At 41.7% G+C, this 23648-nt stretch overlaps 1 protein-coding gene across 11 annotated transcripts in view; it reads left to right on the forward strand.

The window, feature by feature from the left end:
• The window catches only part of SEMA5B (semaphorin 5B), a 291486-nt gene that overhangs the window by 58133 nt on the left and 209705 nt on the right, over positions 1 to 23648 (forward strand). For 10 of the 11 annotated variants that reach the window (XM_074828744.1, XM_074828741.1, XM_074828740.1 and 7 more), the window contains exon 2: positions 18377 to 18600. The exons of the other annotated variant lie outside the window; for it this stretch is intronic. The gene's annotated coding sequence lies outside the window, so the exon portion shown is untranslated. The remainder of the gene's footprint in view (positions 1 to 18376; positions 18601 to 23648) is intronic. 11 annotated transcript variants of the gene reach the window in all.

The raw sequence follows: 23648 nt of genomic DNA on the forward strand, positions 1-23648 counted from the left end.
CTTGAAAGGCTTTCTGTTTCCAAACAGCTGAACAGCATAAAAGTTAATTGCTCTAATGCAGTCAGCAAGCCATTTGCCCTTACACCCCAGTGTTAATATGAAGCATAGAGGCTTTTTAGGACTCACTTGTCAGGGTGCGTGCAAACCCATCTCGATGGGTTTTCCCAGGCCTTGCCACTCTGGAAACACCACCACAGTGCAGCAGCAAACCAGTATTAGCTCTGCTCTCCGTGTTACACTCCCTCCCTGCCACCGGCTTGCCTCTCTTCTCTGCTGTGTAGGGTATGTTGGGGGTATGTCGAGCGCTGCAGTGCTGTAGCTGAGCAAGCATTCCTTCTCATTCCGGGAGAGACCTGAGACCTGGGCTAGCCTGTTTAAGGTCACCTTGGATATTTCTGATCGTTGCTGCAGTGTATTGCTTTGACCTACCTGTGCGCCAGTGGTCCCAAGCTGCTGGTTTGTAGGCAAGAAGCCAGGATGCTGCTGCTTACTGTATATTGTCTTTTGAATCTTGGAGCAGAGAGGTGTCTGGACCCTGGGAGGGACACTGCTTTGGTTTGGGAGCCATCCAGAGCATAGATTCTCTGATCACATGGCATGTGGATTATTACTTTTTAATCAGAAATGAAACAAAGCACAAAAACTGAGATGTGTTGTAGAACATGAACACCCATCAAGTCTGGGTGTTTGCTCTCGCAGCTCAAGCCAGTATCTGCAGAACGTAAAGGGTTAGTTATTCTAGCAGTAGCATGATTAGGTGCTATGAACACTAATGATCCAAAAAGCTCAGTTTTAACTTATGTGAGAATTGTATCCAATGTTTTCATGCCTGTTAACTTTGCAGACAGCAGGTTTCCTACAGGAGCCAGAGATCCAGGCAACTACATGAAAAGTTACTGCAAATGCACGTAGTGTCTGACTAGAGCTGTGGTCTGTAGTGGGAAGTTAGACAAGGTGAGACTGTAAAAGGCCAGTAATTGTACACAGGAGATGGCGGTGATTGCTTTGAACGTGGAGCCATTGTCAGGAACACAGGGAAAAGCATAGCCTATTTGATCGGTGTTATCTCAAACTTGTGTCTAAGTGAAGTCAGGAAAGATTCGGGGTGCTGTTGTTGTCTGTGCATTTTCACCTCTGGGATTTGTAGAAACTTGGGATTTTGTGCTGCCTTTGGCATGGCTTTGCTACCCTTTGCCAAATTTCATTAATCAGCAGCCAGGGGTTACACGAAGGGTATGGTGTCTAGCCGATGGGAATTCAAGGACCAAAAGGAGAGGTTTCAATAATGTTTGTTTAAAGGCACTTCAAGTTTTTTTTTATTTTTGGCTCCTGAAACATAACTGCCATCCTTTAACTATTATCAATGGCATTAGAGCTTCACGTAGTAACAGCACGCTGGGATCCATGAGAGAGTGTCAGACTGGCTTGCTGCTACATGAAAAATGTCAACTCTTGCAGCATCTCAGCTCTTGATTTTTGTCTGGTTTTTAGCACTTTGGAATTTGATGCCATCATCTTATCAAAGGGAAAAATGTCTCAAATTAGAGCTTGCTTTAAACAGATGCTTTGCAGTCTCAAATAAGTACAATTTGTAGACATAACTCAGAGAGAAATTTAAATGTTGAAGGCATCTACATTCACCAAATTGCTGGCATCCAGCTAAACAGATGAATTTTAACTCCAGCTTCCCATCACGCCTTGAGCAGACCTTTTCCTTCTGAGGTATTCCTCTTGATTTGCTCTTATCCATGAGACTCTGGTCTGTCTTCCATGCTGAACAGCACACCTATTCCCTTATCTTTGTGTCTCTTAGGCATTGCTGTTCCCAGTTGTGTGACGGTGTTGCACTTCTTATGTTGCTGTGTGTGTACAAAAAGCCTTAATTATGGCACGTTAAATGAAACAGTATGTAGAGTGTGGGCTAAACTCTGGGATATTTTTAGTCTTTGTTGGCCTTGCCATGGCCCTTGCTGTATTTCTCTGGGAAACCGTTGCTGAGTAGCATCATTTAGCTTGTCCCACATAACTCCGGACTCTTGGAAAGCCAGAGTTTCCTGCCAGGCTTGAGACTTCTGGGATGGCTGTTTTCCCACTGGGAATGTGCCTGTTTTAGCATATAAGACCTCATGCCTTATTAATTTTGATGAGCACTCGGGGTGGAAAGGCAATCTCAGGGCTAGACATTAAGTGTTGTATTGGCAGGGGGTGGGGGTGGGGGGGATAAACCTTGAAGATTGTGAGTTTCAACTGCAGCTAGGCTATGTGTAGTAAACATCTGTATCCCCTTGCTGCTTTTGCAGAGCAATTGGAGACACACTGCATCACTGCTGTCGAGGGTTCCTGATGCACAAATATTCCCATGAAAAGGGACAAAAAGTATTACTGCAAATGAAGAAACTATGGATGGGTGGAGGACAGAGAGCCAAATCAGTGCCTCCAGGGAGAACCAGTCACCTTAGTCCCTCAGTGGCTGCCTGCTGGCTGGCCTGTCAGCATGGTGGATGGGCAGCATTCAGCTCAGCAAACATCTGGCTGCTAATGAGGATATATGGGGAGAAAGTGGGGGTCCTGCCTGGGGGTGTGGGAGAGTTTGTGATATGGGGATGTCAGGAGATTTGGAAGATGAATGTTGGAAGGCCAGGGTGGGATTACAGGGGACATAAGAGAACTGGGGTTACAAGGGTGGCCGAGTGGGGACACCGACCTGGATCCCATGGCAGCATTAGCGTTACTGCTTCCAAAACAGCTTGCTTGAAATGCTGGGAGATGTGGCCCCAGCTGTCTGCCCTGCCTTGTCTGTTGGGGCCTCTGTTTCACAGCAAAATAGGCTGAGGGGCAGATAAGCCTGTGCTTCTGTGAAAAACCCATATTTTAGCTCAAACCAGTGAGGATGATGGGCATGAACCAAGCTCTCTGGCTGTAAGCTGTTGTGTTTAAGTGCAGACACATGTTCTACTCTGCCCATTGCTTCAAGCAGCGGTAACCTCTGGCAAATGGTTGAGGCAGACATCTGGGGATGGTGATGCCTTAAACTGCTGTAACATGATTAGCTAGGGCTCATCTGGTTTTTGAACCTATAGTATTCACCTTTGCATTCTCTTACCCTAAGCACTAAAAGCTTTTTTTTTTTTTGGTGTAATGAGAATTTCATGTAACAACATGGCTCCAGGAACTGCGCCTTTATAAAGAAGAGAAAGTTATGAGAGACTGTATAAAATCACCATGTTCTGTTATATTACATAAAAATTAAATAATACCATACTTCCGAGACAGAGAGAAGCGCTTTTACTAGCTGAGAAAACACACATGGAATTCAAGTTTTACATGCAACAGCACAGAAGGTGGGTAGCAGGGCTGGGAGCAGAACTGACTTCTTCCATGTCTTAATGGAGAGAGGAGAATAAGGGAGCGTGTAAAGATCCTGAGCATGGAATTCTTCCTCTGCTGGACAAAGTATTACATTAAGAACTAGAGTAATTTATTTTCTGCAGTCATTATACTTTCTTAGAAAAAGACAACCTTTATATATTTTAGTTTAAGACTAATTGTTCACTTTTAAAACTGCTAAGAATCTGAGGAGTGAATTTCAGAATGAGTTTTTCAAAGAAAACACTGCTGGTCCCAAACTGAACCAAGACTTAGATTAATCACAGTCTTCTGTGCAATAGAAGGCATTTGAGAATCCATCAAGTTCATGGGAAAGTGATCTTGGAAGAGCAACAAATAAATACTGTGACCTTTTGACTCTGCTAGCCCTGGAGCTGTGGTAAGTTTGCAGTCAGGCACTTGGTTCCAGACAGGAATTTTCATTGCTGCAGTGAAGTAAATCACCATGAGGAGGAGGCCTCACTGGCCCTGTCTGCATGGAGATATTTTCAGAGCTCTAATTCCCTGCGGGTGCCCCCTCCATCAGTGACAGTGTAAATGGGAGCCGAATGATAGATCTGCTCAGGAAGCCTGAAATACCAACATCTTAAACCATGTTAGTTAATGGTACCAGAAATGCCAGCGTTATCGCTGTTGTGGTCTGCAGTGGTGGTTCTGGCTGAATCCCAACAGCATGGTGTGAATTTGTCCCCAAGGCAGATTAGTGAGGGGCTGGGGGTGCTGCAGTGCTCTACAACAGCACCATCTTGATGTGGCACATGTAGGACATGTGAGCAGTTCAAAGAAGCTGAATTAATGATGGGAAGAAAAATAGCTTTTGGAAAAATCATTGTTTTTCATGATTATTAATTTAACGATCCTTAGAAACAAATGCTTTTAAAACCTTATGTTAGCGGAGGGGAGTTTCTCTACAATTAAATTGGATGATCTGGTTTTTTTGGCTTTGCTTTCTGTAGCCTAGACAGAGCTGTGTCTACCCTGATTTGGACTCTTCTGTCTCACGTTTTAATAACAGTTAAGCTGCAGACATTGAATCAAGTGTCATATTGCCAGGCTGGTTTTCAGACCTTGTGAGGTCAAGCCTGGAGAGGTTTGATTTGTCTTATAGAGCCTGAAAACTGAAAAAGTGACTAGAGGTTATTTTTGTTTTGACTTACATATTTTATGGGGATGGAGGCTAATATTTTACTGTTCAGATTTTCATTCTTCTCTATCTTCAGTTCCAAATGAATACTAGAAGTTAAGCCTGGTTTGCTGCAGATTTGTGTCTTATGGTTGGTTGTGAACCCTGATGAATGTAGTTAGGTCTCATATATAAGGCTATTTCCTATATGGTGTAGTATAATAAGGCATGAGTTCACATTTCAGCCTTTCCTGGAGCTGCTAGATCTATGTCCTTTCCAGAGGTTGTGTTCATGAAGTTTGTAAGAATTTACGTATCCTGGAAACCTCCACTTCGGTCTGGATTAAAACTAGTCCATGAGTTCCCAAGTTGTTAGGAAGAAGAGACAGTCAGACTGCACGTCGGGTCTCATTTCCTTAGGAACCAGGAACAGCACTGATTTTTGTGTAGCTATAGGCACTAGTGCTTTAAAGAAATGACTAGCCAGTGCAAGACTTGGGATAAAATTGAGAGTTAAAAATTATGGTTTCTCCTGATCAGTCATCATGTGTGCAGGAATAAAAGGCCTGATTACCACTGAGACTGCTTGGGGAGACAATACAACCAGGCTGGATGTTGTTTTGTTCTGCTTGATTGCTGCCTTCTCCATGTGAGCTCAGCATGGCATGTCCGGGGTGTCACGTGAGTAGAGTAAGAGGAGTTTGTGCTCTGTGCAGTCATTATCAGGTTGTCCACAGAGAGTACGGCTAATACAGTTCTTCTCAGCATTGTAGCTCCTGCTGGGGGGTTTTCTGCACCAACAGGCTCCTTGCAGTTACTCACTGTTATAGCTACATGAGCAGGAGTCTATATGGGATGTCCTGCCTTTGTCTCTGCCGTCTGTGTGGGCTCTGTCCCTACCCTCAGTAAAAGACTAGGCATGGCAAACATGCTGAGATCCATTAAAATGAGTCCCTTTCCTCTAATGCTGGCAAAATCAGTGCTGCTAAAAGGAGAGTCTTGCCATCATTGTGCCTAAAAGGCTGTTATAGAGCAGTGCACAGGACTCAGCTGTAGAGCAGTAGAAAACTCTGAAAGAAAGTCACAGGCTTTGCTGTCAGGTGTAGAAACCTCCTTTCCTTCCTCAACATACATGCTTAGTGTGAACCTGTGAAATGTCCAAGAAACAACAGCTATAAACTGACTTCCCTGAAATACTTTCTTTCCCTCTTTTTCATCCTCTCCCATCTGCTCTTTTCTTGTGTTTCTGTTCCTTTGGTCATGATAAAGACCCCCCATATTCATTCTGTGGATTCCCTCTCCCTCAGGCAGCCAATGAAAAATACAAATGGCATTTGATGTAAATCACGAGTAAGATTCTACTGGGGTTTTTTTGCCCCCTTTTCATGCTCTAGGCATTAGAATAATGAAGGAGAAGGCAATGATTCTTATTTAATTTATGTTCTTTAAGTCAGATGCCTTTGGCATGTGTGGGACAGGAAAAGACTGGTCAGTGTGAATGACTAAGTCTGGACTGAAGGCTGATCTTTCATTTATTTAGGCAAATACAGGAATGTGCCCCCTGCCTTCCCAAACTGAAGATCAGCCTCACCTGCCATACCCTCCCTTGTTGCCTCTTTGTGAACAGTGATTCACAGGCTCACCACGAACATAGCAGCTGCAGAGCATCCTGGTTCCAGAAATGGCGATGACAACGGCGGTGCTGCTCCACCACCAGCTGAGAGACGCTCCCATAACTGGCCAGGGCAGTTGCTCAATGAGAGAAGAGATCTTTTGGCTGAGAGCTGTGCCAGGGACTTTCTTGTACTATACACAAAAAAGCCAAACTAGAGAAGCTAGGTTGGCCTGACCTGTCCCTGTGCAAGCGGGAGTAGATTCCAGTTCCCCACTGTGCCCTACGCAATATTTTCTCCTATTCTGCAAGAGGAAGCAACAGGCTTGGTTCTGCTACTTGTTTTCCCTGTAGGGTGGCTGCACACAGCCTGGTGTTTAATGTTTCTTGCAGTGAAGTGGATACAGCTTTTCTCTGTCTGGACTGAAGGAACTGGAACTGCCTGTGCCCCAATCTGTTCCCTGGGTCCTGCTCACTGGGAGAGCCGGTGCCAGCCTTTACTCAGAGAAGATGCTGTCTTACAATCAAGATGTGATTGCACTATTAGTTTTTTTTCCCCAAGTCAAAAATGGCTCTCCAATAATGTAAAATTTTTCATCCCTGATCATACTGTGATGGGCGCATGGTAGTTCTTCTGCTCCCCCAGCAAATCATCCTTTCTGATAGACAAGATTCACCGATTCATTTGCCATTTTTTCTCTTTTAAAAACTCCTTAAATATCTATCACTGGGAAGACATTTAACTGCCTTAAGACTGCACTATGGTTTTAAGTCTGATTTGTTGAGGCTTTGAGGCCAGACAACTTTATTAATGACAGTGGGTTCCTTTTCAGATAAATCCTCCTTTTCAGAGAACATCTTTCCTAAAGAGTTTCACAGCTGATTATGGACACAAATAACTCATCAGAAAAAGTTAGTGATACTCAGTGCTTGGCAAGCCCTGAGTTATTATCCAGTTAATGCTGCGGCACTGTGCATTTCCAGCTGTGTTGCAGTGGCACGCAGACCTCAGCAGCTGTTGCGGAGCTCATTAAATAGCTGTTGAGAATCATCCTTGATTTGTCATAAACCTAAAGGTTCCTCTGGGGAAAGAATGTTATCGCCTGCCACAGCCCGGCTACACTACAGCGATGCTCCGGCACTGCTCTTATCATCGGGGCGCTGCTTGCTTGAATTTTTCCCCTCTCCCTTTTGCCTTTATTATTTTTCCTTTCTTTGGGAGAGTTCTGCTCAGATTATTCATAGCCTTATGCTTCTAACTGACTTGTCTGGAAATGCAGTTTGGTGTACGCTTTAGGGCTACTTGGCTTCATTTCTTGCTAACCAGCTGAGTTTACATTTTAAAAAATATTTGGATGCCTAACAATACCAAAAGGAACACAACAGAGTTTTTTTGTGAAGTGCTCAGGTATCTTGTCCCTGTAGAGAGGAATGGAGTTTCAGGTGTAAGTTGTGAGATGGACAAAAGCTATGTTTTATGTAGAATTTTAGTGTTTGCACTTACTCTGAGTAGAAACAGAACCAGAAAACTTCAAAACTGGAAAGGAAATTATGAGGGGAAAAAAACCTTTGAGGTTCACAGAAAAGCTTTGTTGTAAGAAGTGTTTATCTTCAGATGCGTAATACAGAACATGCTGAAGCAAAATCTTATTTCAGAATATTATGCTTCTCAAAGTTTTCCATGTCTGATTTTCCCATTTTCAGAACTTTTCCAGTTTTCTTCCTTTTTTCCCTTTCAGGCATAATTTCAGCAGAACTGATATGGTTTCCCAAACTGTTTTAGCTCAAGTTAAAAAGCTTCCAAAGATTTTCTGACCACTTCAGTCTTGGTGCTGAAAACCCTATTTTGGTATTCATGTGCTTCCTAGAAACTTGAAAAATCCAGCCCATGGTCTGGAGCAGGAGGTGTTTTGCAAATGCAAGAGATCAGAGTTAAATTAAGTTTCTGATCCTGGTGTCCAAATCACTTAAACTCTCTGTTCTTCACACATTTCTTGATATTATGTGAACAACAATAAAATTGTTTTTCTTTTTGGGTTCTATGATTGTCTGAGTTATTGCAGTCCCTAATTTTAGAGTCCAGCTTTTTAACTCGGCCAACACCCCTTCAGGCTTTTAGTTTGGAAACACCTTGTTCAAGTCACTGCTAAGTGGCCCTTATGTTTGTATGGAAACATTATCAAAAGAGACATGGAAGTCACTCCTGGCCAAATCTGCATTTGCTGACTCTGAGAAGCACCTTGACAACAATATTTTTCCTTCGCTAAATTGCACTGTAATCCCAAGAGATTTGCAATGATCAGTTGCAGGGACACCCCAGTACTAGTGACAGGTGAAAGTATTTGTATGTTTTCACAGAAAATTGCTCCTTTTGTGACTGTGCTTCTTGTGAAACTTGCCAAGTCACCATTATTGGGCTGTGAACGTCCCAGTGACTGTGCTCTATAAATATCCTGGATGGATAGAGGCAGTGCAAAAAGCAAACAGAACACTTAAGCGGTAAGGACTTTTCTGTTGTGCCTGCTGTGTTTGTGCAAGTTGTCACTGTGACTGTCACAAACAGGCTGCAAAAAATATTTTCACCTGCTTGAGATAAAATGGACAGAGGTGGAGACTTTGTGTTGGCTTAAAACAGTGAGATGCTTTCAGGCCAGAAATGTTCTTTCTGCTGGCAGCCCCCAGAAGACTTTTTTGTCCTGAAGGCTCATGTGTAACAGCTTATATATTAGTCTAATAAAAGATACACATGATCTACCTTGTCTTACTATCAGTCCATCACCTAAAATGTTGCAGCTAATGGTGGCTCATATTTGATTTGTATCTAGTGTATTTTAAGGCTGCAAAACCAGCCAGCCAGGATAGATGTCTGTCTCAGTGCTGTCCTCTGCCTGTTATTATATATGTTTGTATTAATGATGAGATATCCTGTAGCATTAGTCGATTTAAATATTGAAAACAAATGTTCTCGTACTTCTCTGCCTTGGGGCTAGGAGTGATTATTTCAGTCTCTTCAGTGTATATGACTCTGCATCTGTTAGAGGTCTCTATTCTGCAGTGAGCCCAACGTATGAACTCAGTTTGCAAATTCATCCGAGAAATGCTAAAATTGGGACCTAGTTCTGCGAGTACCTATACCTAATGTATCCGATGGTCTAAGTACCACATTGCCTTGGAACTGCAGTTTTTTAGACTTAGCTACTTGGGTCAACATCCTTCTGTCTCTTTATTGTTTACATCTTGATGTTTCAGTGTCACCAGGTTACAATATTATGACCCTGGGATGCAAACAGCCCATTGCTGAGGGGCTTTTTTTAGTAACTTGGCAACGTTATCTAAAGCAAAGCAGACTCTTGAAATTGGGACATACTGCAATACACAGGGACAATGAAAAGTGTTTGTGGTGTGGAGTGTTTCTTGCACATTTGAAATCTCTGTTATATCAATGTGAATCAGAAAAGGAGTGGCTGAAACAAAAAGTCTTTTTTTTTTTGCTGTTTAATGTTTCTGATAAAATTAGCATTTGCAAAAAATACACTTAGAAATGGTATGAGTTTCACACAATAACCTTAACAATGTTTATAGTGCTGTTTATAAATATGTGTTTAGGGAGATATAAAATTGTAGATCATTGACCTGATAAGCTGTAATACAATTTTCAGAGCTATTTAGGTGTGTTGGCTGAATGAATGTTTAGAATCGGAGCAGCACATGTAGTAAAAATTTGCATTAAAACCATATCGATTTCAGGTGCAGAGGAAGCATTCCAATGCAGAATAGATGGGCCACTGGATTCATCTGTATTCTAAACAGAATTTGCCCAAGGAACCTCTTCTATGTGAGGTGGCATAAGGCAGTGGGAGGCCTTGCATATGCGATGGAATGAAAGACTGTGAGCTGTAGCTCCTGGGTGCAGCTCCTGGGTCTGCGCCATATACCCCAATGGGTCAGTCTGTGATGGACTCCATCAGATGCCCTCATTTCTAGCCCTTGACATGAGGGAGAGCTGCTCCCATGACTACAAGCAGAGAGATAGAAGTAGATGCTACTTTTCATGCCACTCTTGACATGAGTCTAGTGATGAGTCCCCAGCACTTTTTGGCTGCTGCGTGCTGGTTTCAGCATTTGGGGGCTGCAGAGTTGGGATACCAGCAGCAGCAGAAGGCTCAGCCCCTCCAGAGCAGTGAGTCAAGGGAGAACCTACATGCCTAGTGAGTGGACAGTGGAGAAGGCAGGAAGAAAGCAAGAAAGTTTGGGGGACATTGCTATGAGTTGCAGAAAAATAACAGGAATTTAGCAAAACTGATACTCAGTGTGGTGATGTGCCATTTATGATGAAGTGCCTCAATGTATCCAGATCATTTTGAACATCTTGTTTCTTCAAGCCAATGTCAAGATCTTTTTGTATCCTGCAATCTGGAGCTCATTAAGTGCATGACGCATGGAAAACTCTGTTTGCCTCTTAATAATGTAATACTGGGGAAAACAAGTTCTTAACCCCATTTTCTCTTGGACACCTTCTGCATTCCAAATTCAATCAATTTTACATATGTGCACTTGAATATTTGTACATATGTCTCACTGTGTCTGAATGTGGATTTGAAAGTCATACTCTGTGCAAAAATCTCCCCTAGTCACCGATCCTTGCTTGATGGCAGAAGAACAAAATACATAAAGTGCAGTGCTCCATCCACCCGTCATGGCCTGAGAGATGGAAATGCCCCCTTACTGCCAATGTTACAAATGGGTATTTCTCCAGAGGGAGATATTGAAGGATGCAGTGCATCTAGGAGTTTGTTGTTGTCTGCTTCAAAGTGAGGAGAGAATCGATAATTTGTTAGGCTGTGAGCTGACGGCTTGTCTGAGTGCCAGCTCCGGTGCCCTCCAGGATAAGCTGCCAAAGTGACTGAGGGAGCAAAGCAGGATGTAAATTCCGCAAGTCATTTTCCTGAAGCTCTTATGTGGGAAACCTTTAGAAGCATCTCAGTAAGGACAAAATCCTTCCAGGCTTAGTTCTTGTTTGAGCAAAGTTCCTTCTGAGGTCAGTAGACCTAATCCTGAAGTTTTATCCCTTGTTTACCTTGATGGGATTTGAGTGTGTGTGTGTATGGGGAAGAGAGGGAGGGAGGGTCTTGGAACAGAGTGTGCTGGAAATGCTTTCCTGGGAGGCTGGAAGAAGCCTGCCAGGTTTAGACTCTGCAGAAATGGGCACATATGTGAAAGGAAGGCTTGCTTCAATAAAAACAAACTTTGCTTTCTACTTTTTCAGCAGTGATAGAAAGAGCAGGTGAGGATTCCTGTTTTCTGTGGAGGCTTTTTGGTGCCTGAGTGTGGCCCAGTCCCATCTCTCGGGGATGGTACAGCTCACACTTCCACATATGTATTTCAGAGGTGGTTTGCATCCAAGACCTTCCTTCTTTTGCATCCTGGAGGGAAAAAAGCCCGCCAGGCTGGCAACCCCCTCTTGTCTTTTTAATTGCAACACAGTCCATCAAAGTGGTAAGTAGCATCAAATATAGAAGCAGATGAGAGCTGCGACATTGGTTTCTGTTATTCTCAAGCTGAGAAAGAAGCTCTGGGTTTGCTGTGTGGCTCTGGGGAAGGAACCTTGCAGGGGACTTTGGAGCAAGTCCTGGCACTGCTTGCCCCATGTGAAACCTCATTAAAGTCCCCTTGTCCCTGCTTTGCAAATTATGGGATGCCAACAGTGCCCTCAACAGAGATTTCTCCTGCATATCCCTCCGCCTCTTTCTCCCTGCAAGTTGAAATGTATCTCCTTTATAATAGACTCAGCCTTTATTAGCCAAAGATCATGCCTCTTTATTAACCTTCCAATAAGGCTACATCAGCTGAGTGAAACACCATTCAGCAGGGCATATGGTATCATAAAAGTCACTGCTGGTGTCATACAGCTGTGTACAATGCAGGAAATGGAGTTGCTGCTTTTTGCTTTTTAGTCAAGATGGAAATCGTTCTTCTCTTCTGCTTTCTGGTGAGTGACTTATAAATGGCCTGTGTGAAATTGGCTCTAGAAAATATAATCAGAAAAATATATAGGCTGTTGCATTGTTTTTATGAATCCCAGATCATGATACAGGGGGGATTCCATGGTAAAATTTCATTAGAAGTAAAGGAGGAACACTAAAAGTTCTGCTGCTGATCCAGGGAAAGTAAAACTTCGTCAAGCCAAGTAACATTGGGCCATCTTGTACTTTATTCCCTGCTGTTTAGCTAAAGCACATTTCTTACATTCAATAGATTTCTACTTCTGGCAGTTTGCATCTCCATGAGTTTAAGAGCCTTTGACTAATTAAGAGCAGAGAGATTTTCACCATGCTGCCACAGCCTCACTGAAAGAATAATTTCCAAGTGTTTTGCTCTCTGGGAGCATATGAGGCCAAAATTATAAATAAATAACTGTGTACATATGCATATATATATTTAGATGTTCAGATTATATTTATATCCATATCCATATTTGTTTTTTAAAAAAGCTTTAGAAATGAGCACCTTCAGAGGGCAGAATGTACATACTGTAACGCAGACTTCTGGGTGGGTCTCTGGTTGTGTTATAAGCTATTTGCAAATTAATCATGGAAGAAATTTAAGAGGTTTGATCCTATGGGTGAAGAAGTGTGTGTATGAGTGCATGCGCACACATGCAGAAAACAGCTGTGAGGGATGCCTGTGCTTAAATTGATCGGACAAGTTTTATTACTTCTGTCCATCGATGCTATTTTGAAAAATGGCAGTCTGATCATATTAAGGTAGCTCAGAAATGTCTTTCCAAAATGGCTTTTGGGCCCCAGTTCCCACACTCATTTACTTCCTTGATTCACTTCAAAATCTGCTCCCCTCAGCATTTCCTTGTTCACACAGATGCACTGAAAAATGTATCATTACCCAGTGGTTTTCTGTAACAAAAGGTGGATTTTAGTCCAGATCCAGAGAAAGACATACAGAAGATCATAACTGAGGAAATGACTGTGTCAAATTGCATGTGAACAGTGAGGGAAAAAAAGCCCAAACAAAACAAATGAAGGGAGAGGTAATTCAATTGAAACTCACAACTGCATTAACCTTACTTGTGTTGGACAGTGCCTGACTCCACAATAAATCCTGTACATCAAAGTTCAAGATTCAGATTCAGGAAAACATACAAGTTCTTAATTTCATCCCTCTTTGGCAGCATGATCCAGTGCCTCTTGCATCACTGTGAACCTGGTTGCCAACTCTCATGAGACTTCGGTCAGCACTGAGACCCTACACACTTTTAGTTCCATGTATAGATATTTGTGGTGCCACAAGGGGAGAGTCTGGCCTAAGCCAGAGCCTTCAGCAAATGTATCCAGAGTATGAGTGATACAAAATGAAAACAGTCAGGGGAATAAGGATTTGTTGATGGAAGTTAACAAAACACCTCTCATTTTGGTGTGAGGTGTTTGAGAAGAACAAAATCACTCATAAGACCTGAAGGTTGAAAACCAACTTTGTCAGGGTAAGAGAATTTACAAATGCATTATTATGCTGTTGCTAAGATCACACCTGTAGTATCATGCACCAAGATCATGCTCTTAGCTTCAGAAATCAGTCTCCAAAGGAAGACCGTAACATTAAAGGAGATATGAGAGTGGGAATGAATTTAGCCAATTTCATCTAAAGAAATGTTTAATGGGAGGATGATCATCTTAAGGGTCATTTAATAACGGGAAAAGGAAATTACACATAACACAAGTAGTAACACAAAGAACAATGAATTCAATTTAATAAAGGGCAAATTCAAATTGGAAATGAGGCTAAACTTTTAGATAGTTAAGGGCAGGCAGAAAGGGAAATCATTTGCTTAATGAGGTAGTTATGACAAACTAGGTAGAAATATTCTGGTTTCCAAATTCAGCAAGTGTGGAGTTGAATCTTTCCTGCCTGATACAGTGCATTTGACCGGGGAGCCCAGCAGTGTTTTGTCAGCCTTGTCCATCATGACCATTAGGTGCATTAATAACCCGTATTTGAATAAAGGCACTACAGTAGCATCAGTACATGTTGAGAATCCATCTTTCATCTCTAACAGTGAAGAAAGAAATTAGATATTTTGTGGCTTCACAATATGAAACAAAAAGTTAAGTGTGCTGTGGTTGTACGAGCTGAGATTTATAGACCACATGGAGATTTACAGCCTCACAGCATTTGTGTCTGGTCAGAACCGTGCTATAGAAAGGCTAGTGGGGATTTTTCCTAGGGTTGTGTGGGACTGGGGTGCTTCGCTGTTCACTGTGTTGCAGAGACAACTGGACACCCCAGAGGTACCTGTTCAAAATCCTCTTCTTGTATTCCAATTCCACTGTTTCCTTGAAGCAGAGCTGACCTGAGGGCTGTTAGTAAGGCAATGGTTGTTCTTAATTAACCACCTACAGGTCCTGCTGCTCCAAATGGGCTCTTAGTCTCCTGCCTGCTACAGCACTTTTTAGGAGCATGTCTGAAAACAGGCTCGGATCTGTGTTGCCAAGAAGGTTTTATGAAAAAAAGACTACAAATGCATACTGCCAGAACCTCACATCTGAGTAAAAGTGGACCAATGTATTTCCAGTGTAAATTTACTGGAATTAGTGAATGGTGCAAGAACTGATACTGAAACTTAAGTCAGTGATTCTAATATGATGAAGACAAGTGATTAACAAAAATGTTTATCTCTTTGTGGCACAGATATACAGCTGATATTTCTTGCTTTATTTTAAATATATTGATAGACACAAAGTACCTAATTAATGAGGTTTCTTAGGGATCCCAGTTAACAGGTAATGATCACCAACTGGTGGGTTTTGCAATGTCTGAAAATGAAATTATAGCATTCAGTGCATGGAAATGGCTCATATTGTCCAACACAGCTGATGATTACTGTGTTTAAGTAACAGAATTCTCATAAGGATTTGAGCTGCTCAAAAATTAATACAATTTTTCCAGGACATTGATAACGATCAGGAAGTGAATGTAATACTGTGATCTCATTGTCATTTGGAAAGTTAATGGAATAATCTGATGGGCTGAGTTTACTAGGGATCTAACTGTACACTGAAAAAGAAAAAAAAAATCTTAAAGCATTGGTCTCTACCAGCGGCAATGGAAGTGGAGAAGACAGTAGATTTTATTCCATAATGATCTGAGATGAAAATGGGTGGTGTCCCAAACAGAAATAAAACAGTGTTGCTTTTTGTGAGGCCTGAATACTAGCATTGGTTGTTACATGCTGCTATGGATGTGTTGGAGAGCTGGTTGGAAAATTAATTTATTCCTGTAAAAATGTTGCTTTTACAGAAATCTTTCTTTAAGCTTTGACATTTTCTTTGGAAGAATTGAAAATTATCAGTTTCCAGCTACTGGAAAATTTCAGATGGAAACCTGGTTTCTGGTCAAGTTTTTTTCCCCAGTGCAAACACATAAATGCTTGCAGGAGTAGCCATCTTTACTGGTGTGGACATTGTTTCCTCTACAGTAGAAATTAATCCATTTTTGCAATCTATTCTGTTTTATCTCTTGGTTCTGCAGCATCCCTTACTGGATGTGCAGGGCTGCCTTAGCTACTAGCTCCTTATTCCAGTTGTGAGTTTCTAAGTCTTGGTTTCTAAGTGTCTGTTCCAGTCATAAGTTTGTAAGGTTCTTGGAGGACTTGTCATCCCAGTTGCTCTCAGATCTCTACTCTTTGCAGATGAGATGAAAATTAGTAATAAAGTGTTTGTGATGTTCAGTGAAAGAAATGGCAGCAGTTGCACTGGCAGTAAATGTCAAAGAAAGAAGCTGTAAAGGCTGAGGAAAGTAGATGCAAATTACCAAGAGTAAGTGCAAGACATTTTTCTGAAATAGCTCAGTCTTTTTGGATGGGGTCAGAGAACGACAATCACAGATTTAATCCACATATGAGTTGCTGAAGTTGTTGAATAATAACCCATAAAATTTATACTAGTAGAGTTGTTCCAGTACCCTAGGAAAGGTAATGCTCCCTGGGTGTTTCGTGGGAATGTTTTTTGGACCTATAATAGCACATTACCACTGTTCATCAACTAATATGTAGCACTTACTGCACTCAGCTGTGTAACTGGGGAAGTTGAGTTGTCAGCAGGAGGTCAGAGAAAATGATCTGTTGGTTCCTTCTTGCCTTCACTTTTCTGAATAAAGGTCCTAGATGTCCCTATTAATGCCCACAAGCATGTGTGGTGAAGAAAGTATGGAGCTGCAGAAAGCTGTTGATTAGCAATGAAACATGCCTTCATGCAGACCATCCTCTGTGTTGTTAAAAGGTGAAAGCACGGATGTTTCAGAATTTGTTGGGATATTTTATATAGCCTAAGTAGGCTGGTGCCATGTTATTAGAAAGCAGAGTTGATTTGGAATGTGCTAGTAGTTGCCGGTCTCTATTTAAGGTATAGAGATATATATAGCCCTCTGAATAGCCAGTAACTTTGTGGTTTAGACTCTCAGCTGAGAAGTAAAAGACAAATGTTAGAGTCTGGTTAAATTAGGCAGTGTGAAAGTATAAACTTTAGTCTTTTATGCTGGAGCATCCCGTTGTTCCTTAGGGTGCAGATGCCAGGTGGTCTTTCCCTAGAAGGTCTCATTTTTATCCCCATGTAAAATGGGAGAAGCTTTGCGGGATGAGAAAACTCTTTCCTGTGTTGTTAAACTAAGGACTTATTTCCAATATCTTCCCTCCTTTAAATAGGTGTCAGTCACCTTTTTGTGGTTAGATACCATAGACTAATTTCTGCCTCTGCTCCGGGTCTGTAGTTGAACAGAGTAGTTCATCACCAAGGGAAAACAAGTCTTTCTTTATAACTGTTTCTCTTCATTTTATCTCAGCTTGTCAGTGTCTGGCAGATTCTCCATCCTTTACGCCATTCCTCTTCAGCTCACTAACAGAGCCGTCATTAGCTCTGCATATAGGGCAGGCTCATGGTTTTCATTGCTTCTCTGAAGCTTCGTTCACTCTTTCTTGGGTTTTCTTTGAATTTTATTTTCTTTATAGGTGAAAAAGTCTGGCTGAATCTGGTTTTTGCTTTGCGTGTTCTTAACACTTGTAATTACTACTGCACTGGAGTGACCTGAAGTGGTGCTGTAACTGTGCCTAACATTTCTGTTTGGAAAAGCATTTATGATGTTGGCATGTGTATCTCATTTTGTTAAGTTTACTTGTACTGTTTAGAACAATCTGAGGAGATTTATAATTGCTTACTTTGTAATACAGCCACAAAGAATTAAGTAAAGGCTTTATAAATAATCTCTCTTTTCCTCTAGCCAAAGAAACACTGTCATGCTTTCATATATCAACTTATTTAGGGTCAGAGTTTGACTTCTCTCTGCATTTGATAGGCATATATAAGTTCTGCATCTGAGTAGTTCACAGAGGAATTTGGCACTTTGATTTTTAAATGTGGTGCCAAACATGTGGAGAGAACAGCGTAGCTTGATTAGAATGGAGCCCATGCAACGACGGGAGGTATATTTTCAGCAAAAATTACTACGAGAAGAGACGACGACATAGGAAACCAATTGCAATTAAAATTGTAACTGAGTTGATACTGGAGATGGATAACTGCTAGCTTTAGATATTTGCTAGCTAGGCAGAAACTCAGAAAATTAGTGTTTTCTGAGAACAGAGATATGGAGGAAAGATGGCTGATGTTTAAGACTTTGCATTGGGACTCAGAAAATTGACTTCAGTTCCTTTCCTGGCTGCCTCACAGGATGTCTCTGTAGTCTTGGGGACGATTACAAACTTTTAACCATATGTTTATGCTGCGTCCAGTAATCTGGAGCCCTCATTTTAGTTGGTCTTCATGAAATTCTAGCCTACCAAATAATATTTACTCATTAGTCTCTACTAGAAAGTAAACAAATGGTCTTTGGAAAACTTAAACTGAGTGACGTTTACACTGAATCAGAATTCTGTGTCCTGGTCAGTGATGGATGAAAAGTAAGGCCTTCAGAGATAATGACTATATGTTCAGACCAGGCATGGGATCATCTAAGTTGTTTCAAAAAATGTTGTGAGGAGGGAGAAGGGCGAAGAGGAGGCAATACTTACCATAAAGGCTATGAGCTATTTTCCCAAGATCTTAGTCACATAACTCAGGAAAGGGGAAGGACCTGACAGAAGTAGAGAGCCTTCCTCAAAGAGGACTTTATAACATCATTATTGTATCAACCAAATGCAGGCACACTTGTTTTCTAATGAAGAAAAAAATGCCTTTTTTTTGTTTTTTTAGATAAATCATCCACAAACAAGCTTATGAGAAAAATAGAAGGAAGAAGGCCAAAGAGGCATGCCAGAGAAGGAAGTTTGCAGAGTCCAAGGGGTTCAGAGAAGACTGCAGTGGGACTGCCTCTGAGAGGAAGCGTTTACATCACTAATTCTTGACGGGTTTACCTTCCGGGACTCTGACCTTGGACTGCTGCCGGGACATTTGTCTTGGTCTTGGCCTCTGGGCTGGTGAGTTAGTGGTGGAATGACACATGTCTCTGTTGTGCTGAAACATGATGTTTTCAGATTGCTCAGTGTGAGGGGTTTTGGTCTCTGATCATTCTGTTTCTCCTGCTCCAGTGATGAGAGGATGTGTCAAGTAGTTAAAGCACAAATCTGGGAGCTGGAAGACTTGGCCTCTGTTTCTGAGGCTGCCACAGCCTGTATGTGATTTTGGACAAGGGGAAGAATGACAGACATTAGATGTAGCGTTTTCCAAATGGTTCAGGGTTCTCTTAACTCTGCTGTCATTGGACTCAAGGGGACTTTCTCCCTTGATTTTGTTGGGAACAAGGACCTTATATTTCAGAATGTGTATGAAGTAGGTAGGTTTCTGTAATCATCTGAATACAAAAAATGTGTGCCTGCTGCAGCGCAGAGAACTGATGCAACTTTTGCAGATGCTGTTTAGTGGGCGGGAGGAGCACAGTTTAACTAAAAAGGTAGGTCACACCCTAGTTATACCAGTTCAAATCCAAAATAATGTTGGTGTGTTTAGCCATACCTACTACCTCACAATCACTCAGTATAGGTAGAGGTGATGCAATATGCGCAGAGGAACAGTGAATGGAAATTGGTTAGTTTGGTCCTAGAATACATTCCAGACTAAGTAAACAGCAATGCAAGGGGTCAGCTTTGTAATACTTCTTTTCCAATGTGGCATTACAAGAAGACACTATTTACGGTTTGTGCCCACTTTGTGCTGTCTGAAACTAGGAAAAGTTTCCACTTTGGAAAGGTTGGAGCTTCTGTTTGGAAAATAGAAAGGCATTTTTAAGTTCCTTATGGAAAATTCATTTTTTATTTTGACAGAAATATAAAATGTTTCTCTACGATTTTGTAGAACGATGGACATGACACAGAGTTTTCCAGAATAACCAATCTGGTCCCATCCTGTTGATTCATTTCCCTTAGACTGTCTGGCAAAGAGATATGGGTCCACACAAAATTGGTCCAGGGGAAGTGGCAGTATTGGTCCTGCAGGCAGCTCCCAGCCTGGGAGTCCTCTGAAAAAGAGGAGGCTTGAAGAAGGCTGCAGGAACTGATCAGGTGGTGCCATTTGCAGAGAACAGTCTGCAGAAGGGTGTTCAGTAAGCCCCAGAAATCCCAGATATGCTATTCATTTGCAGATTGGTATACTGTGCATAGATTTGGTCATCTGACAAGGGAGGACAGGACCATATGGCCTAAGCCTGCTGCTGGAAAAAAAAATACACAGCCAGAAGGACCAAGTGCCACTGTCTCTACAGAAAAAGAAATAGTTGTGTGCTCCTTGTGTTCTGGAGGCTTGCTCAAGCAAGTCACTCCTGTACTGTGAGCAGTCTAGAGGCAGAAGAATGATATCTTACTGAGAGCTATTTTACTGCTTATCGGGGATCCTAGAATCATGGGAGTTTGATCTTAAAATCTGCTTGCACTTCCAGTTCTTTGGTTTGTGGCATGGCTGCTGCAAGCTTGGGGTTGCTGGCCTGGAGTTGTCAGTGCTGTAAAAGCACAGACCCTGTTAGCTGTTTCTCCGGCCTCCTGCAGTGTGAGCTGGTGGGGAGCAGCACAGAGTGCTGATAGAGACCAACAAGGCAAGCTTGGTGCCCTCACACTTCTTTTTGATAGACCTGGCAAAACCACAAGACTGTATGTGTCAATGTTGACAAATCAAGCTTTACTGTCAGAAGAGAGTTGTGTTGGAAATTGTCTGGGCAGGTCTACTTACTGCCTCCTGGATCTGGTTTAGAAACAATGCAAAGAGTGAACTTTGCTCAGTGAGTTTTACTTCTCTGATCTTCATTGCACAGAATGGTGTGCAGCAGCTGTGCTCGTCAGAGGAGGAATAGGCATTTTCTTTGACTAAAGATGTTTGCAGTTATTTCCTGTCTCCCCTTGAACTCTTTTCATATTCATATTTTCAATGCTAATGAGAATCATGACTATATGCTAAAAAGATCCTCTGTCCCTTAAAACTTCTCTTGGAATAGCCAAAGACAAAAAAAAAAAAGTAATGAACTAAAGCTTCCTCTGAGTTTTTGACTCATCCAATCACCTAAATTAATCAGTGTTAAAGAAAAGTGTGCGGCTTGGTGCGACCACCCAGGGGGCTCTGTCTGGCTCCATGACTTACATTGCTTTGTCTGGGTATCACAGTGTGCATATGGTGCGGGATTATGTTCTGTCCTCAGGTGCCTGCCACACTTACACTGTGTAATCAGACTGAATTTGGGATGAATGTCAACTACAACAGAAAACTATTTCCAAGCAGCTGTAGGTTTAATTTAGGCCTTTTAGGATCAAATTTTCATGTCCAGTATAAATCCACTGAAGGAAAGAGTTTATTTAGATGCATACAAGTTGAAAGTAGAATCTAGATCTAAATGTTGCCTTCAAGCAGTACCCCGGGCACTGCCTCTGTGACCTTCCATGTATATATACATGCTTTTGGTGACAACTTTAAATTAATAGTCATGGCTGTATGTGGAACAGGCAGGAATGAAAATAGTGTCTAACTCCATGGTGTTCTCTGTAGAAACATCGCAAGCAATGGGGACTAGCATTTGGGAGGCACTAGCCCATAAATTGGGGTTCCTCCCTTCCCCCAGTGGTGCCACTGGCTTGCTGTAAAACCCTTTGCAAATCACTCACCTTCTCTGGAGGTTCAGTTTTGCTTTTGTAAAGCAGGAACAATGATTCCTTTCAGCTGTGCCTCCACAGGTGATTGAGCAGAGCTAACAAGCAGTAATGCAGTCTTCAGGGAGTGGCAGCGCTGAAGCTACTCTAGCAAGTGTTTTGTACTAGGAGAAGAATGGATCCTTAAAATATTTAATCAACAATCTCTGGGTATATATACCCCTACTTCTGCATTAAATACTCTTAGTGATTTAGGGCTTTATTATGCCTTTCCCTCTTGTTTATCTCATGTTCTTATCAACAGAGGCTTCACTTTAGACCATAATAAAGCTTTTTAACCATACTTTTACTGGCTATAGTTGTTAGGAAATCTTCTGCATACTTTTTTTTTTTTTTTTTTTAATGGTGACCCCATTCTCACTTTCTGAACTATCTTGACATTTTTTTTAAGGGAAGCAATAATGAATTTCCATATGGGCTATACCTTGTAAAAAGATTATCTCCATTTATTCCTTCTATAAAGTTTTCAGAAGGGAAGGCACTGTCCCAATGCACAGAAGCAATTTTTCTTTTCAATGGATCCTGTGACTCAAATCTAAACCTTTGCTCTCAGAGGAACACTTTTCAAATGTTTACTTACTGCTTGATTCCTGATAGGCAGTCTGGAAAAAAAACAGATGAGGTGTTACTCCTGAAAGTTATACTGCTTTATATTGTTTGAAAGGCAGAGATTGAACTGATTTGTCTAGCAGCTTGCCTTTTCTCAACTGGGGGAAAGAGTTCCTTTGTAGCTCAGGCTTTTATCAACAGTCCAGTAAAAGCGTTTTTTATATATACATAAAAAATCATACAACATTTATATAAAGACTTTCATCTTGATGGCTCCAAAGTAGTTGACAAATTTGTCAAGTAATTTGTCAGCTATGTTGTTCAAAAGTTATCTCTTACTCCAGCACAAAAATGGAGGTATTTCTATACTGGGTGAAATTGTTCTTGCTACTAATAGTTTTTTTAGGTAACCATCAGACTTGTAATGCATGCATTACAAAATTTTAATCTAAGAATTTTAGAAACTTTTTCCTGGTCATTTAAGGGGATTTAATTAAACATGAAACCACCTTCCTGTTCTAGTGAGGTCAGGGGGGAACTGGTGCACGAGGCGTGCTGAGCAGGAGAGGATCAGCAGTGCATCTGTGGTGTGGGTAACTGGAGAAAAAAAGGAACTAATACACCAAAGACAAAACCAGGGTCCTAGAAAGATCCCCTTCTGACAGTCACTTGGTGATAAATTCCTGTTCTATGGCACAGCTGGAACAGATTATTGTGTATGGGCAAAACTGCATGAACTGATGGGGATGCCTGCTCCTCTCTGTTACCCCTGTACTCATTCCAGGCTTGGAGAGGAGCCTCTGTGCCAAGAGTGGGTTGTCCTCCCAGGGCTGGTGATGTTTCTCACAGCAGTTTGCCCTTTACCTCACTGGTGAGACCATGACCTTCCATGGCCAGTATTTCCATATAAGCCTTACATATGAGCAGTGTTTGCCTCTTCTGGAGGGGCTCTGCGTGCACATCCCATGTACATTCACACTCTGCATCTGTAAGGCTTCATGAGAGGATCCTCTTGGCTGCTGAACTTTTCCCTTGTGCAAGTCGTTGGCTACCTCATGAACAAACACGTTGCAAGGTGACTAAGGGTTTCATGATGGGATCCATAGCATGAGTGTGTTAATGGAGTCAAGTGCTATTTATTGGCTCCAGTGTATTTCACTGCACCCTTGGCGCATTCGTGCTTCCTGTATGAAACTTGGCTGAAGGAGTCAGAACTGCAAGACATCATCCCAAATTCCAGCTGGGATGCGTAACTTGGCTACATGACACTCTCCCCTCTTTGCCCCCTTAGCCACTTCCCATGTTAAATAGTTTCTCAGGACTCAAAGGGGAAGAGGGAGATAATCTCCAGGCCAATGATTCTGATAAGTAGAAAAATTACATAAATTAGCCATGAATAATAGTAAGAAATTGTCACTTGTCTCACTTGCCTGGAAGTTGTAGCTTGATGAAATGACAATCTTTGTCTTGCTGTTGGGAGGGGTTGGGATGCTGAGGGTAGGGATTTATTTTACACATATTTTCAAATTGAAAAAAAAGTGTGATTTATTTTCTTTTGCTGCAGCCTGCTCCCAATTTTCAGTTTACATTAATAGCTGTGGGAATAGCAGTTCTTATTGCCATATACTTTAGCTATTAACACGGTGTCTGGTTTGACAGTACATCTCTCTTAATTTTGTTTTTATTCCCTTGCGATCATAAAATATGTATCAGCCTTCCTTCTTAATCTCCTTTGGCATGTCCAGCTAGTTAATTTGTGTCTTTCCTCCTTTAGAATTTGATTTTTCTAA

The sequence above is a fragment of the Strix aluco genome, chromosome 6 (assembly GCF_031877795.1).
Source record: "Strix aluco isolate bStrAlu1 chromosome 6, bStrAlu1.hap1, whole genome shotgun sequence".
Lineage (NCBI taxonomy): Eukaryota > Metazoa > Chordata > Aves > Strigiformes > Strigidae > Strix > Strix aluco.